We start from the raw sequence: 15314 nt of genomic DNA, 5'->3' as shown, positions 1-15314 counted from the left end.
ATAGATTTATTCGATCTTATCAATCTTCAGATTAATAAAAATTTTACGACACAATTGATATCCATATAAAAGATCAGTATTATTCCCATAGTTATTATTCTTACTAACTATTTAAGAAGATATATATATCAAAAATATCCTAAATTTGTATCATTAAATTTGTTCAATATTCAACAGAAATATGTCGTTGCAAATTTCGTTGATATTTCTACTTGGAAATGACTTCATTAAAGGATGAAAAGAAAGAAAAAAGAAATAGTTCGTTTTACTTAAGATTGGCATTTGTCGGAATAAAATAAGACATTTAAGAAATAGAAACGTTCAAGATACGCGTAGTTCGTTGCATTAAAAAGAAACAAATGGTTGAACAAAATGTTGAAGAATAAAAACAAGAGACATCGTATCCTGTAGTAATCTCTACGTAGGTATTTCAACAGTTTATCTCTTGCACGCCATTGAATCTACCCGTTATATGCTACGATCCCCCACCCCTCTATTTCATTCTTTTTTACCATTTTTTTCCTATCTTTTTATCATCCGATCTTATTTTCTCTCCTATGCTTCCGTTTATTTATACACGAGCTTGACTCGAATTATTCTTTTTCGCGTGTACCAATGAGACGGAAAAGAAAAATAGGAAGAGAGACAAAGGGGAGGAAAGAGTGGGACGAGAGAGTTCTTGGTTCTGGTTATGCTTAAATATTTATCAGTACTCCTACGCTCAACTCGTTTTCATTTGTTCTTTATTCAAAGTTTTCTTATACAATCATGATAATTAACGCGAACGTACTCATATACGTATGCATTTTTTTTCCTATAATAATGTCATATTTCATTTTCGGGATTCTATGAATTGTATTTTTATACAAGACATTTTATTACTAATCGATATATGTAACTTTTATAAAGGATAAAAAATTAAATTCGATATCAATATTTTTTATTTATGAAAAAATATGTTAGAAATGATTTTTTCAGACCATTTAATATCATCGAAATTTATTTGAATTTTGTATTTCTATACAGAGTGAGTCATACAAATCTGTCAATATATGTATTTCTTTTTATTTTTTAATTAAATAAAAAATTTAATTGATTTTGAATATTATACAAATAACCCTATATGTATTACTATAATTTTACTATAATAAGAAGAAAAAAGAAATAGAGGAAAGTTAAATGCACCAATGATCGTCGATCATTAAACGATCCCTTTTGACTTTTCGAAGTGCTTTCGAAGAAGGTCTTAAAAAGAAAAACTTAGGAAGTAGTACGTATTCCCTAAGGTTCTTGATCGAGCTGAGATTCACCAACCTCTACGTGCCGGCCTTAAAACTCAAGGGGTAGTAAAGTTCTGGGTTTACGAGCTTCTTCCTCGGATTCGTCACGCCATTCACTTCGAACGAAGAAAACCACCCACGCGCTGCGTACCGGGACTATTACGTGCGTGATTGTATGTCGAGTAAGAATATATATATACATTCATTTATATACACACGCATATATATATATATATATATATATATACACACAAACACACACCAAAATATAGATATATGTATATACACACGCAAGCGCACGCGACACACACGCGTGTAATATGATATATGCTATATGTATATCACTTTTCTTTCACTGTTATTCAAGTATGTTTATGATCCCGGGTATATGTTTGAATACACACATACATATATACGTACGTACATAAATACATATATATATATATATATATATATATATATATATATATATACATATGCACACTTAATTTCGTTTATGACCTAAAAAGCTCCTGTCCTTTCACCAAAATACTAGCAGGTATGTAAAAAGAAAAAAAAAAATTCTACATAAAAAGATAATATATATCTATTAATCTAATATTCCATATAAAAATAAAATTTTATATATAAAATAATATATATTAATATACATTAATATATATTAAATAATATATATAATTAAATCTACATAAAAATAATATTCTATATAAAAAATACAATATTAGATTTGAACGAGATAACGTATGAATGACGTATAGAATATATAAAACTAAGTCTTCTTTCAAGCGATCCTTTTGAAGATTGTTAAAATTGTCAGTAATACTTATTTATTAAAATACTTTGAGCGTATGCATAAATATATGATGAATGAAATATATAAGATGTATTAAAACAATATTATGCGTTAACATTGTTAATGATTATTTATTAAATTATTTTAAATATATCCATTTGCATGTAAAATCATTGACATTGTTTTCAAGATAATTTCTTATTTATCAGATTACTTTATATATTTATTTGTGCACATTATTTTTTTTACCCATTATTTATACATCCAATGAAGCTTATATTAAAATGAGAAACAATATCTTCAAACTCGTGAATAACAAGAGAAACACTTTCTATTTTAACAAATTAAATGCTGCGCTAATATGACACGACTGGTCCACAACATCAAAACATGAATGTACTATTATGCGATACATATTATTTTGAAATATTATCTACAACAGATAAGTTGAGGTGTATAATCATGTTTAAGATTGTTAATCTCCTCTGGTTTTATAATGGTTTACGCTAATGATGAGAACAGTGGTAATTCTTGAGCAATTTTGATGAACAAGATCTCATTCTAAAGACAAAGTTTAAATCTAGGACCATGCTTCACGAATTTTCAAAAAAGCTTTATATTTATAGATAAACTATTGTCGATAAAATACTATTTTTTAACAAGATTTTGTTTAAAAGAAAATAAAACTATTTCAAAAATTCAAATGAATCATTTTTAAAATGAAACTTTGTTCATCAAAATCGGTCAAGAATTCTTATTGTAGACGTAAATGATTTTATCAATATTTTTTACTAAGAAAGTTATGTACTGTAGCGCCCTCAAAATCTGCGGTCAAATAAAAGAAGCTCGAACGTTCACTACTGATTTTTATATACACGTCTGAACATTGTATATTTTGTTTCCGTGAAGTAATGATTGCCTATTTGTTCGTGTGCATAAACTGATGATCCTCAGATTTTCTGAATCATTTCAAATGCAAAGAAATACATTTCATCATTAATCAGATTTAGACAGATGATTCTCTGGGAAAAATAAGGAAATACGTGTTTCTTATTTTTATTGTTTATTATTTGTTCTGCATACCGATTCGTTTTCATGACAATATTTTCCCATAACATATTATCAAATATTATATTAAAAATGTCTTTTTTCTTTGCATCTAACTTGTATATATTTGCCACATTTATGCAATGAGTCTCCATATAATTCCAAATCTTTGATTAATTATTTTTTTATTTTTAAATTCATTGCTCTGATAGTTGATAATTAATGCGGTCTCATCTTCATCATCGATATCATCTTCAATAACCAGTCACTTACAACGATTGGTTATCGTAAAAGTTATAAAATATCACTACTATCACTATCAAATCAGTATTTGCAAAGTTAGCACAACTCTCATTGTCTATCAACGCTAAATTTTCTTTTTGAAGATATTTTTTAGAAAATATATTTGAACGTATGTGGCCAAATATAATATGTAAGTAAGAAAAAAGATATCGAGAAAATTAACAATGAGTTTGATCCGACTAAGATAAAAAGATATCGGGAAAAATCAAGTTAAACCCGTGTTGTTTACATTGGGCCCAATTTACAAATCATAAGCCTGGCACGTATTGTTTACGTTTGGTCCGATCAATTTATTACGGCTCTCATCTGTGATGCTTATTGGTCCGATTTCCTTACCACAAGTCTCACACGATATTGTAGCCAAAGGGTTTAATGAATTATCTTATCATTCCAGTAATGATAATAGTATTGAAAAATTTATAAATATTAGTATTTATTCTTTTTATGTGTCTCTACTAATTTTGATGTTGCCGTTTACCTATGTTCTCCATGGAGCTACAGATGAATTCACTACCGGTTACCAGCGACCCCCATGGCATTTAATGTGATAACAGATGCATCATAAAAGACGCTACAATTAAAGAATCCTCTTTCCTTCAGGAAATTGTATTGCTTACCTTCTTTTAAGAGAATCTTTCAGTGGAAATGATGGAAGATATTCGAAAGAATTTTAATAGCTGTATCACTCTCGCAAAAATGTTTCTTCTTTTCTATGGCAACGAGCAAAAGTTTCGGTAAGAAAACTTTTTGATTGGAGGAGTCGACCAGAAAGGGGTGGAGCGGGACGGGATAAGGGGTAAGGAATGAAGGGATTTAACGCATATTTATGAATATTCTAACGAACCGACGAATCAAATTTTAGGGAAAGAAGTAGCAGTCCGTGAACGAAAAAGCTTTTCGAGTAGAGCTTATGGATGCTCCAAAACCTCTTCTCGTCCTGTCCTTCAACGTCTCTCTGAACTCATCTCACTCTCACTAACTCTCACTAACTCTCACTAACTCTCTCTCTCTCTCTCTCTCTCTCTCTCTCTCTCTCTCTCTCTCTTTCTTTCCCCCTTTCTCTTTTCCTCTATCTCTCTCTCATTTTTTTTTTCGTTATCTTCCACTTTTCATCTCTCACACGAAAAAATATAAATTAACATCTCGGTGGAAAACTTTTGAGAGGACTTTGAACATAGACACACATTTTAGTTTGGCTAATAAGTAATACCAGAATTTTCTATATTTTATAGTTAAATAAGTAACACAGATTATTATTTTTTACTCAAATATCGAACCTAATATTTGGCTATTAAAAATAGGAGAGAGAGAGAGAGAGAGAGAGAAAATTATCAGTAAAAATATTAATAAATATACTAATATGAAAAAAGACTAATAAAAATACTAATAAATATATTAGTAAATACACTAATAAAAATACTATTTCTATTTATTCCATTATACAAAATATTAATGTTATTTATTTAGATACAAAGCACTTGTTATTTACTCAAATACAGTATATTAGTACTAGCACTATTTATTTATATTACAAAATATTTATATTATTTATTCAGATAGAAAATACTTAAAATACCGACATTACTTATTGACCAGCCTATATATGTATGTGTATATATGTAAGTATATGTAAATATGTACTCGTTAGGTTCATTGACGAGTAAGAATCGACACTTTTTTTTGGTAAACGTATTAATCGAAAAAACCGACGTTATCGGAAATAATTTTATTTTAAAGTAAACAATTCAATAGGACAATAGAAATTGTGTAAGATAAACAATGAGAAGCTGGACCGATTGCACGATAAGCATATATAAATATGAATTTACTTACGAGGTGAATTGACAAATTTGAAATTTTTCACTATTTGGAAATGATAATAAGATTTTGGTGGAAAAATTTTACGCGTCGTTTGAAATTGCGATGCAAGAGTTTATTACAAAAAATTATAATAGCGATCAACGTTAATCATAACATATAACTTTCAAATAAAAATATTTAAATAAAAGTAAATATAAAATTAGAAAGAGAATTGGAATTAGATTATTAACAAATTGTAGGAAGCATCAATGCGAATTTCTAATTTAAAAATTTTAGAAACTAATTTTAAATCTAACAATGTTTCAAGAATATAGAGTGATAAAATTAAGAAGAGAATTAGGTTTAGGGGATTTGCCTGTGTATAAAGTTCAGTATAAAGTATTCATTGTCGGGATGACACTGATAGTCGACCAAGGAAAATTCATTGGACTATCTCTATTCAGGATTTTAAATATTCAAAGGAGAGTTGAAATTTCGCTACCTTCCGTGATCTTTTAACCCGGGTTGGCATTATCCGCCTTCCAGAAATCGCGTAAAACGAGCTTTCGCGCCTGGATGATTACCTACTTCTGAATCTTTCAGATGACTTTCAACGGTCAGATTTCCAAAATCTTTAAAAGATCTTAAGAAATTTTGATATCTCTGTTAGATTTTTTTTTATCTAAAACAATTTTCTTAAACTTTTATAATAATGCTGTCTAACTTTAAATGCATACATTCATATATCTTTATTTTTTAAATTCTAATTATAAGTTTATTTCTGGGAGATTAAAATTTACGTAGGGTTATGGGTATTGTGGATTAAAAAGGTTTGATATTTCACAAAAAGAAAGAAAAGAAAAAAAAGGGAGATAAAAGATCGGTTTTATGAATCTTCGTATATTTCAATAGTGTATGATTCTTTGAGAATATCTTCACGTTTGGCTTTTTGAAAAATTTGCAAAATTGCATTCAACAGACTGTAAAACTTAGCATGGTGTGCGGCTAACCAAAAGGGTTATATAAGATCGGTTTTATAAGGTTTTGCGGTTTAATGGATTTGCTACGTTTTCTTACTCATAAGTCATACGGCAGAATAGTGAAATTCACTTAACAAACAATTTCAACAATTATTTCTCTTAAGTATGAATAATCTTCTGACATACGTAAATATTATATTGAAACTTTGAATACAATATTCTCAAAACTACATTTTCTTTAATGATTTTACCTGTGAACCGCCGGTGATATATATCAAATATATATCAACTTGAAATTTATTAAAGAGGAGTTGTGAAATATTATGCTGGAAACATTGTATGTGGAAAATAAATCGAATTAAAAAGATACGTAGTTACGATTTTATATTAACAAATAACTCGAATAATATCAAATTTTTCATTGTCTGAATGCCATTTTGTTAATTCTATTTCCATTTTCAATTCTTCAGATACAGTTAATAGAATCAAGCCTAAGGAAAAGAAATATCATTAATTTATTATATTAGAAATATTATCAATTCTCAATTATATTTATATATTAGAAATATTATCAATTCTCAAAATCTTAATCCGTTCGACTGGAATCGTGATAAAACCAGATTTTAAATAGTTTGCATTCTGTTACGTTGGAACGTAAATTTTATTGATCTAGGAATGATTCTCGATAGATTTTTTTATTTTATATTGTTATGGTTAGTATCCACGAAAAAAGAAAAACTTTTATATTCATTCGAAGCCTTGTTATAAATAATTAAACAGTCGACAATTTTTAAAATTTCAAATATTTCTAATCTCTTTAATGCAAAATTGAATTATAAAAGCTTATGAAAGGGAAAAAAATATTGATTTAAAAATCAATAAGACAAGTCCTAATATGAAAACTGTTACATCCATTGAATGTCAGTCTCCCTTTTCTATTATTATCACTACTCCTTAATGATTAATATTATTATCACTATTATTATTATTATTATTATTATTATTATTATTATTATTATTATTATTATTATTATTAAAATATTACTATTAATATATTATTATTAGTATTATCATATTTTATTATTACTATTATTATTATTATTATTATTATTATTATTATTTTTATTTTTATTATTATTAAAATACTATTAAAATATTGTTATTAGCATTATCATATTTTATTATTATTAAGACATATTTATTAATTCTCCTATTATTTATTATAATTAGAGATAAACTCGTATACTTATTTTTTTAATTATTATTGCGTCCTGGTTACAACTAAACCAAATATAAAAGAAAACAAATATTTACTCTTGGGTATATCAAATCAATAAATTAAAAAATGATGTAACAATGTTAAGAAACGTTTAGGAGATAAAAAAGAAAACGAAAAAAAAGCAAAAAGAAAAAGAAAAAACATAGGCGAGGACTCGTCCAGAAAACATAAAATGATAAAGATAACTTCGTGAAAATAACGAAGAAATCTTTCGAGTAGTCAAAAGATATCTTCTCGGATCAGAGAATCTCACTCGAAGGCTCGTGAAAACCAAGAGATAACGGTGAGCCAAGAAGTAGAGAAATAGAAAGAGAGAGAGAGAGAGAGAGAGAGAAAGAGTTAGAGATAGAGAGAAAGAAAAAGAGAGAACACAACGAAGAAGAAGCTTTCCTCGAAGGTCCAACAAGAAGATCCTCGCGTAATTGGCATTTTCTTGTGATGGTCTAGAAATTAAGTTAAAAGAGAACACAAGCAAAATGAAGGAATATTCATAGCTTACCAAAAGCTAGCTGTGTGCTGTTGATGGCGATTGCGAACAATCCAGGGATGCGCGTCTATTGTTTTGAATAGGCTCCTTCAGGATAATTGGATCGAAGCTCTTGCATCTTTGGCAAGCCGGCACCGCACGGCCTGCAACACCAAAGTAAAGATACGCTCGTTAACGAAAAAGATTCAATAAACGATGTTGACGACTAAGACAGCTACCATCAATAACAATATCTCGCGCCTTCTTGCAGATCGTCATTGCTATTCCTCCTGCTCCTGCTCCTGATGATGCTACTCTCGCGCTACTCAATCAACGTCAAACCCGTATTTATCTCTTATCACAAATCGTCTACCGACGAATTTTCATTTCCTCTCATCGAAAAGTTTCTTGTGAAAATTGTCAACTCATCTTTCCGATAGTTTTCTCGAAGTTAGTAAAGTTAGTAAAGTACGTAAGATCCTGTAATTGTTCGAAGATAAAACGTCGAATTTATCGAAAAGGAGAGAAGTTTGAGCTCGATAAGATAAATATTTTTAAGACAAAGAAAAAGTAACCTTTTCGTAGGCTCGATCGAAATTTTCATAAGATTTATAATTTATTTATATGAACTTATTTACAGAAATACTGGATTTTAATAAAAATTATGAAATGTTGTGGATATATTTATAGAAATATTATGGATAAATAACTTGCCGTTATATGGCTCCGTTTATATATCATATAGAATTTTTCTATTACAATGTATTATAAATATTAAAATTGTTCCGATCAAAAATATAAAAAATCTTTGTAAAAAAATTTTTGTTAACATGCCGAATTTCTTTTTCTTTTTAAATAGATTCTTTTTCAGATATATAAAAAAAAAAAAAAAAAAAAAAACAAAAAAAGAACAAAAAAAAAACAAAAAGAAACAAAAAAGAAAGGAAAGATAAAAAAACGAAGCGAAAATCATGGAATGATTATCCAAGATGTAAGAGATTACCAAAACTATGGCTCTTTTTCATCAATGAAATTTAATGTTCAACCGTGGCCTTGGGGTATGCATCGAACAAGCGCGATTAATTAGACGGCAGTTTCGCCGTGAGTGAACCAGCCAAAGGCGTAACTTCGTTGTCTCTGTGGAAACGTGTAACTTGTGGTAATCGGACACGTTTCACTTTTCTGAGCTACTCCTTACCTACCTCTCATATATATATTGTATATACACATGTATACGTTAACAAATATATACTCACGCAGATACAAAAAGTTGATTTTATTTACTAACAGAGTGAAAATTTTGTTATCCTATTGAAATAATGTAAAAATTACCTTTCATTTCTAATGAACAAATAGCAAAAGAAAAAGATTGATTAATTAATTATTTAATTGTTTTGTAATCAATATAAATAGAAAGGCAGAATAAATTAATTATATTTTTGCGGTTGGTTGAGTAAGCGATGACGATGTGATTTTTTTAAAATAAAAATTTATTTTTTTTACTTAAAAACCTTTAATTTAAAAACAAAAATTTCATTTAAAAAGAAAATTTTTTCATTTTATGTAAATTTATTTTCTTTTTATTAATAAAGAATAAATTTTTTTATTTACAAAAAATAAATAGAAAAGATAGATAGTGAAGACTTCGAGAAATACATTGATAGGTCATTGAAATCATCGAGATTGAATGTGATGACGGTACGACGGTGCGATAAAATAAATATAGGGAATATAAAAAGATAACTTGTCTCTTTATATCTCCTTTTCTCTCTCTCTCTCTCTCTCTCTCTATATATATATATATATATATATATATATCTTTCTCACTCTCTTCCGGTAGTTGTCTGTTCGTTCGGTTAAGAGGAAGATAACCAGTGGTAAGAGAAGTAGATAACAGTCGACCATTAGTCTGATTACCGCTTTCTATCGGTGGATGGGATCGCGTAATGCTATTCAAACTTTTTCCCGTCTTATCAATTTTTTATCCGTGCCTTCAGCTGTACGATGTAAAAAATGTTTATGTAAAAAACAACAAAAATATTTAAAAAAATTATATCTTTAACATCACGTAATTGAAAACTTTTTAAAACCATAACTCTAATCGTTTAATCCCGAAAGAAAACTAAGAGAGGGAAAGAAAGAGAGAGAGAGAGAGAGAGAGAGAAAGAGAGACAGTGAAGAAAAGAAAACACTGTTTCAACTTAATTGTTTCCATAATTAAAAATGGTAAAGTAATTATGTACCAATAGTAATAATATATTTTATTAATATATTATTATGTTGAAAAATAACTAGTTGAAAATAATTAACTAAATAACTAATTAGCTAAAAATAACTAACTAACTGAAAAATAAAAATAATGGTGATAATATATTTCATTAATATATATAAAACATAACAATTTTTACATTTACAAATCATTTATTACATAAAATGTAACGACTATGTGAAAACATTTTTTAATACAATATGATAGTTGAATTTATCGTCGTATTATTAAAAATTAGATTCAAATGAAATTAAGAGTCAAAGTAGAGAAGATAAGCAAAAAACAAAAAAAAAAAAAAAAAAAAAAAAAAAAAAAAAAAATAAAAAATAACAGAAAAGAAAAGAAGAGAAAAAAAAAGAAAAAGAAAGTAAAAATTCGTTAATCGATTTATCAAAGGAATTCTAGCATACTATTTACGACCGGCGAGTTTTCGATCCACCCTCGGGAAAAGCTTCGCGTAAAGCTCTACGAAAACAAAGATCGTGATTAATTCCCTTCTCTCTCTCACTCTCTTTCTCTCTCTCTCTCTCTCTCTCTCTCTCTCTTTCTTTCTCTCTCTTTCTTTCTCTCTCCCTCTAATTCTTTCTCTTTGTCTTTCTCTTTTGGGCCGGTTATTATTTTGCCAACTCGAGGATGAATTATATTCATCCGCAGGAAAGAAAGCTCGGAAATTCTGTGGGAAGAGAAAGAAAATAAAAGAGAAAGAGAAATAAAAAAGAGAGTGAGAGAGATAGAGAGACAGAGAAAGAGAGAAAGAGAGAGAGAGAGAGAGAGAGAGAGAGAGAGAGAAATAAAGTTTGAAAGCGAAAGCTCTCGGGAAATCGAGTGGGAGCTTTGGAATTTTGCCGTGCTTGCGATTTCTCGTAATATTTCTTTTTGACTCTCTTTTCTCTCCTTTCTCTCTCTCTCTCTCTCTCTCTCTCTCTTCCTTACTTTTCAAAGTCTCTTTTCCTTTCCGTTTCTTTCATCTAACATACAAGTGCGATTCCACTTCGAAAAATTCGCAAAATACGATTTAACGCAAACGTTCCGAGGGAAAGGAAAAAAAAAAAAAAATAAAGAAAGAAGCAAGAGAAAGAAAGATAGATTCGAAAGAAACCGTCGCGAAAGCTTCAAGAAGAAGATTTTACTAAGATGGATTTGGAAAGTGGGATTGGTACACTTTTCGTAACGCGTGAGAACATTGTGGAATGTTGATTCGATATTCTTATTTTGAAAAAGTTAGAAATCTTCTATATGTCCCTGGTTTGCTACTTGCTTCCTTTTCCTAAATTGAAACCGTAAATTCGCGTGTCTCTTCTTCCAAGCGATTAAACTCGTGCTTTTGAATCGTTGCAATATCGTTCGCTTTTCTGAATTCTTATAAGAGAGATAGATACATAGATACACACATACATACGTATATGTATGTGTATATATATATATATACACATACATATATATATATATATATATATATATATAACACACACACAGAAAAAGAAAGAATGTATTTGAGCGTGCTTTTTGCTCTACGAAAAGCTACGTCCATTATTTCTTTGCTTTCGTCGCTTTTTTCTGATGGAAAGAGATGTCGTTTTACGAGAGAAAAGCTTTCTTATCGGAAAGCTTTTTCGTCGGTATGAATCAACCTTTGTAATACTTAAATATGAATTCAGGGTGAGTTTTCATGGAAAAAAAATTTCTGTTTGGTCGCGTGAAATACAATGTTATAACCTTCCTATAATCCAACTGGAAGGACCAATATTCATCCGGTAGTATAATGTAGTTGCAATTTGTCTTGCACCAAACTAATTCTACAATAGTCTTTGTTTAGAAAATTCTATTCAATAATAAAATAAATGTTGAGTGAATCTAAATACAGTTAGGATAATTCTGAATAAAACGGCTTTGTGGAAGACGATATTACTTGGTATAATATTTTGTAAATACAGTTTAATATTCGGATATTTTTAATCGTAGGATTTAAAATTATTAACAAAAATTATAAATAATATTATTTGTTTGCTTTCAATTAAGAAATTGGTTAAGTTATTTGTAATATAAATATTAATTAAATAATTTCGAAAATTTTTTGCGTTTTCTTTAAATCATAATTTACTAACAATTTACAAAAAAAATAATGACTTTTGAATACAGTGCATTAATATACTATTTAAATGTTATGTTTATAGTCGTGCGACGAGATATTGTTATAATATTATTAAAAACAAAAAAAAGAATGGCAATCATCATTCCTTGACTCTCCGGTTGGGATGACTCGATATTTTTCGGAGATAATTGATCCATCATAAAATTTTTACAATTTTATGATTTAAACTCGGCTGGTTAAGGAGATAGTGGATTATTATTCCTTGTGTTAATCTATTTTAATGACGAAGCTCTATTATGCACTTTCCTAAATGAAGAACAACAACCAGAACAATGTGTGTCTCATATCATTGTGAAGAATATACAAAGGAAAATAAAGAACCAGAATCTATCTCACCTGGTTGTTTGCAAGCAATTAATAAAAAGACAGTGACAGTCACGCCAGACGCAATGCTAAATAAAATTAATTCCCAGTACGTCATCCTGTGCAGTTCAACAAATTAGAAAATGTTGGAGACGTTTCAAGCTACAAAACTAACAAAATGTGCTAAAAATTTAGGAAAACTTAAACATCTTCCTTACGGAAAATTCCTCTGAGGATGAAAATTTTCAGATTTTCTAATTTAAAAAGCTGAAAAAAGTTTTAAGGAAGAAGATAACAATGAATGAAATGGTTATAAGACATCGAAACAAAATGAGCGGATTCGATGTGTGAAATGTGATAAGTAATTTCACGAAGAATGTTCAACATTTTTTTATTTATATAATCATTACATTAGAAGTTTTAAGCAAAAGAAATCATTTTTTTTTGCTACGTTCATAAGTTTTTTTTTGTTTACTTGGGCCATAACTGAATCATGGATCATTTCATTCAGAAAGCCCGAGTGAAATTTCATAGGAAACAATTATTTTCTTTTTTTTTTAGTAAACAAAAATTTAAGGTTATTTTTTAATATTAATATTATAATTTCTCATGTATTTACTTTTGCAAATATATTTTTCTGCTCTAAATATTGAAGCTTTAAGAAAAATGAGCCGTCACTTTTTGAATTACAATATATAATACATTCATATAATTACGTAAATGACTTGACTGAGACTCGCGCTGGTTTCAATGTATTATAAAACAATGCAAAATATTATAAAACTTGCAATAGTCAGATCTTTTAGATTTGATATTGTTCGAAATTCAGAATGCTACTCTCCAAACAAACTTATTCACGAGAACAACAGAAAAAAATCGAGGTAAAAATAAAAAAGAATTGTTTTGTAAAACAGTATATGGAAAAATGGCTGGATCAATTTTTCATTGATCGGAGCTGGATTTGAAATTTCCGTTCTGAATATTTTTTTAATAATTTCATACGAAGTCCGTTGTACCGTAACAAATGAAAAAAGAAAAAATTACTATTTCAACAGATAGGCTCAAGATCAAACGCAAAATGCACGAATCCTTTGTTCTCATTTCTATTACTATTAAATTTATTTTAATGCTTGAAAAATTTCAAAATCTATACAAAGAAGATGCTTAAATCTCAGATAACATTTAGTTTATCTCTTAGAATTTAAAGAAGGGAAAATAGTCATAAATTATCATTCAGAGAAAAAGTCCTAAATGTCTGCTAATTTATTTACTATACTGTCAAATGTGTGGCTGTAATAATTACTGATACAGAGCTACTATCGTATACAGATTCGTATGGAAGTATTCCACAATAACTACGATCAACTTCAAAATGATTAATTTGAAGATAGAGGAAGAAAAAAATAGAAAAAAAAGAAAAAAGAAAGAAAAAAAAAGAAAAAAAAAAGGTAGAAAACAAGAGGATAATATAAATAAAAGAAAAAGAAAAGAAAGAAATATATATTTAATATGTTCCCTGTCACCTGTAACATTTTCGGTTCACACTGAATCTCATTTTCAAGCCGAGTAATGACTTTTTATCATAAACAGATAAAATGCAAGAAAAACATCGTCGATGTCACTATTAGGAAGCTCTATGATGATGATGTTTGTAGTTTGACTTAGAAAAGTTGATTAACATTATACAGTTGGATTTTTAAAAAATAGTTTTGAAAAAAAAGAAAAATAAGAGAAATAAGAAAATTAATAAAACTAAAAAATGTTCAGCTTTTTAAACTTTCCGATAAAAAGTAATTTTTTAATCGAAAAAAATTTTAAGATTGATCCATGTGACCGATGACAATATCGTTCGAAACATTCGATAAAAATTTTAAGTTAATCAAATAAAAATTTATTACAGTATCTTACGCGTCTAGTTCAGAGAATGTAATTTCGATCAAAAAAACCCGTTTAAAATTTAACAGTAACGTACAATGCGAATAGTAACCGCACACAATTCCATTAGATATTAACTCCGTTAACAGTTTGAATTTCGATGATATTATTTAGATACGTATTTTTGAGAATTTAAGTATTAAAAGAATATAAAAAATAAAAAATCGCGATTTTTGAAACGATCACAGTTGTTTTCTTTTCCCTCCCCCTTCACTCTCCCATCTTGAATCTTTAAATAGATATTGTTGCGCAGAATTATAATGTATTAATAATCAAACGAGTTTAATGCTTAGTGTGACACTTAACGAAACAGATTAGTTTTTTATTAAATTTAAAAAAAAACTGAACAAACAATTAATATATAATAATAGTATAATTTTTCAATTAAGTATATTAATATTAATTTTATATATAAAAAAAAAAAAAAAAAATAGAAAAAGAATATTGAATTAGTATAATTGAATAGATAAGTTCTTCATTAAACTTTATAAAAAACTATTAATATACAATAATAATATATAATTTTTCAATTAGGCATTTTAATATTTGCCTTTATATGATAATCCAATATTTTGTGCCTAAAAATTTCTAAAAAAGAAAAGAAACAAATAAATAAGACTAAATTATAAAAAGTTTAACAAATTATTTCGAATATTTAACGATTTCATTGCTTGCATATGCGGAAATGAAAATGATTGAAATTTTAT

At 28.1% G+C, this 15314-nt stretch overlaps 1 protein-coding gene across 5 annotated transcripts in view; it reads right to left on the bottom strand.

Annotated features, from left to right (window-relative positions):
• Nucleotides 1-15314, bottom strand: part of LOC124950570 (protein tincar) — a 227336-nt gene that overhangs the window by 46750 nt on the left and 165272 nt on the right. For all 5 annotated transcript variants that reach the window (XM_047497455.1, XM_047497454.1, XM_047497457.1 and 2 more), the window contains one exon: nt 7982-8112. The gene's annotated coding sequence lies outside the window, so the exon portion shown is untranslated. The remainder of the gene's footprint in view (nt 1-7981; nt 8113-15314) is intronic.

Source organism: Vespa velutina, chromosome 7, assembly GCF_912470025.1.
Source record: "Vespa velutina chromosome 7, iVesVel2.1, whole genome shotgun sequence".
Lineage (NCBI taxonomy): Eukaryota > Metazoa > Arthropoda > Insecta > Hymenoptera > Vespidae > Vespa > Vespa velutina.
Note: the sequence above shows the minus strand (reverse complement) of the source record. Positions and strands in the feature narration are given on the sequence as shown.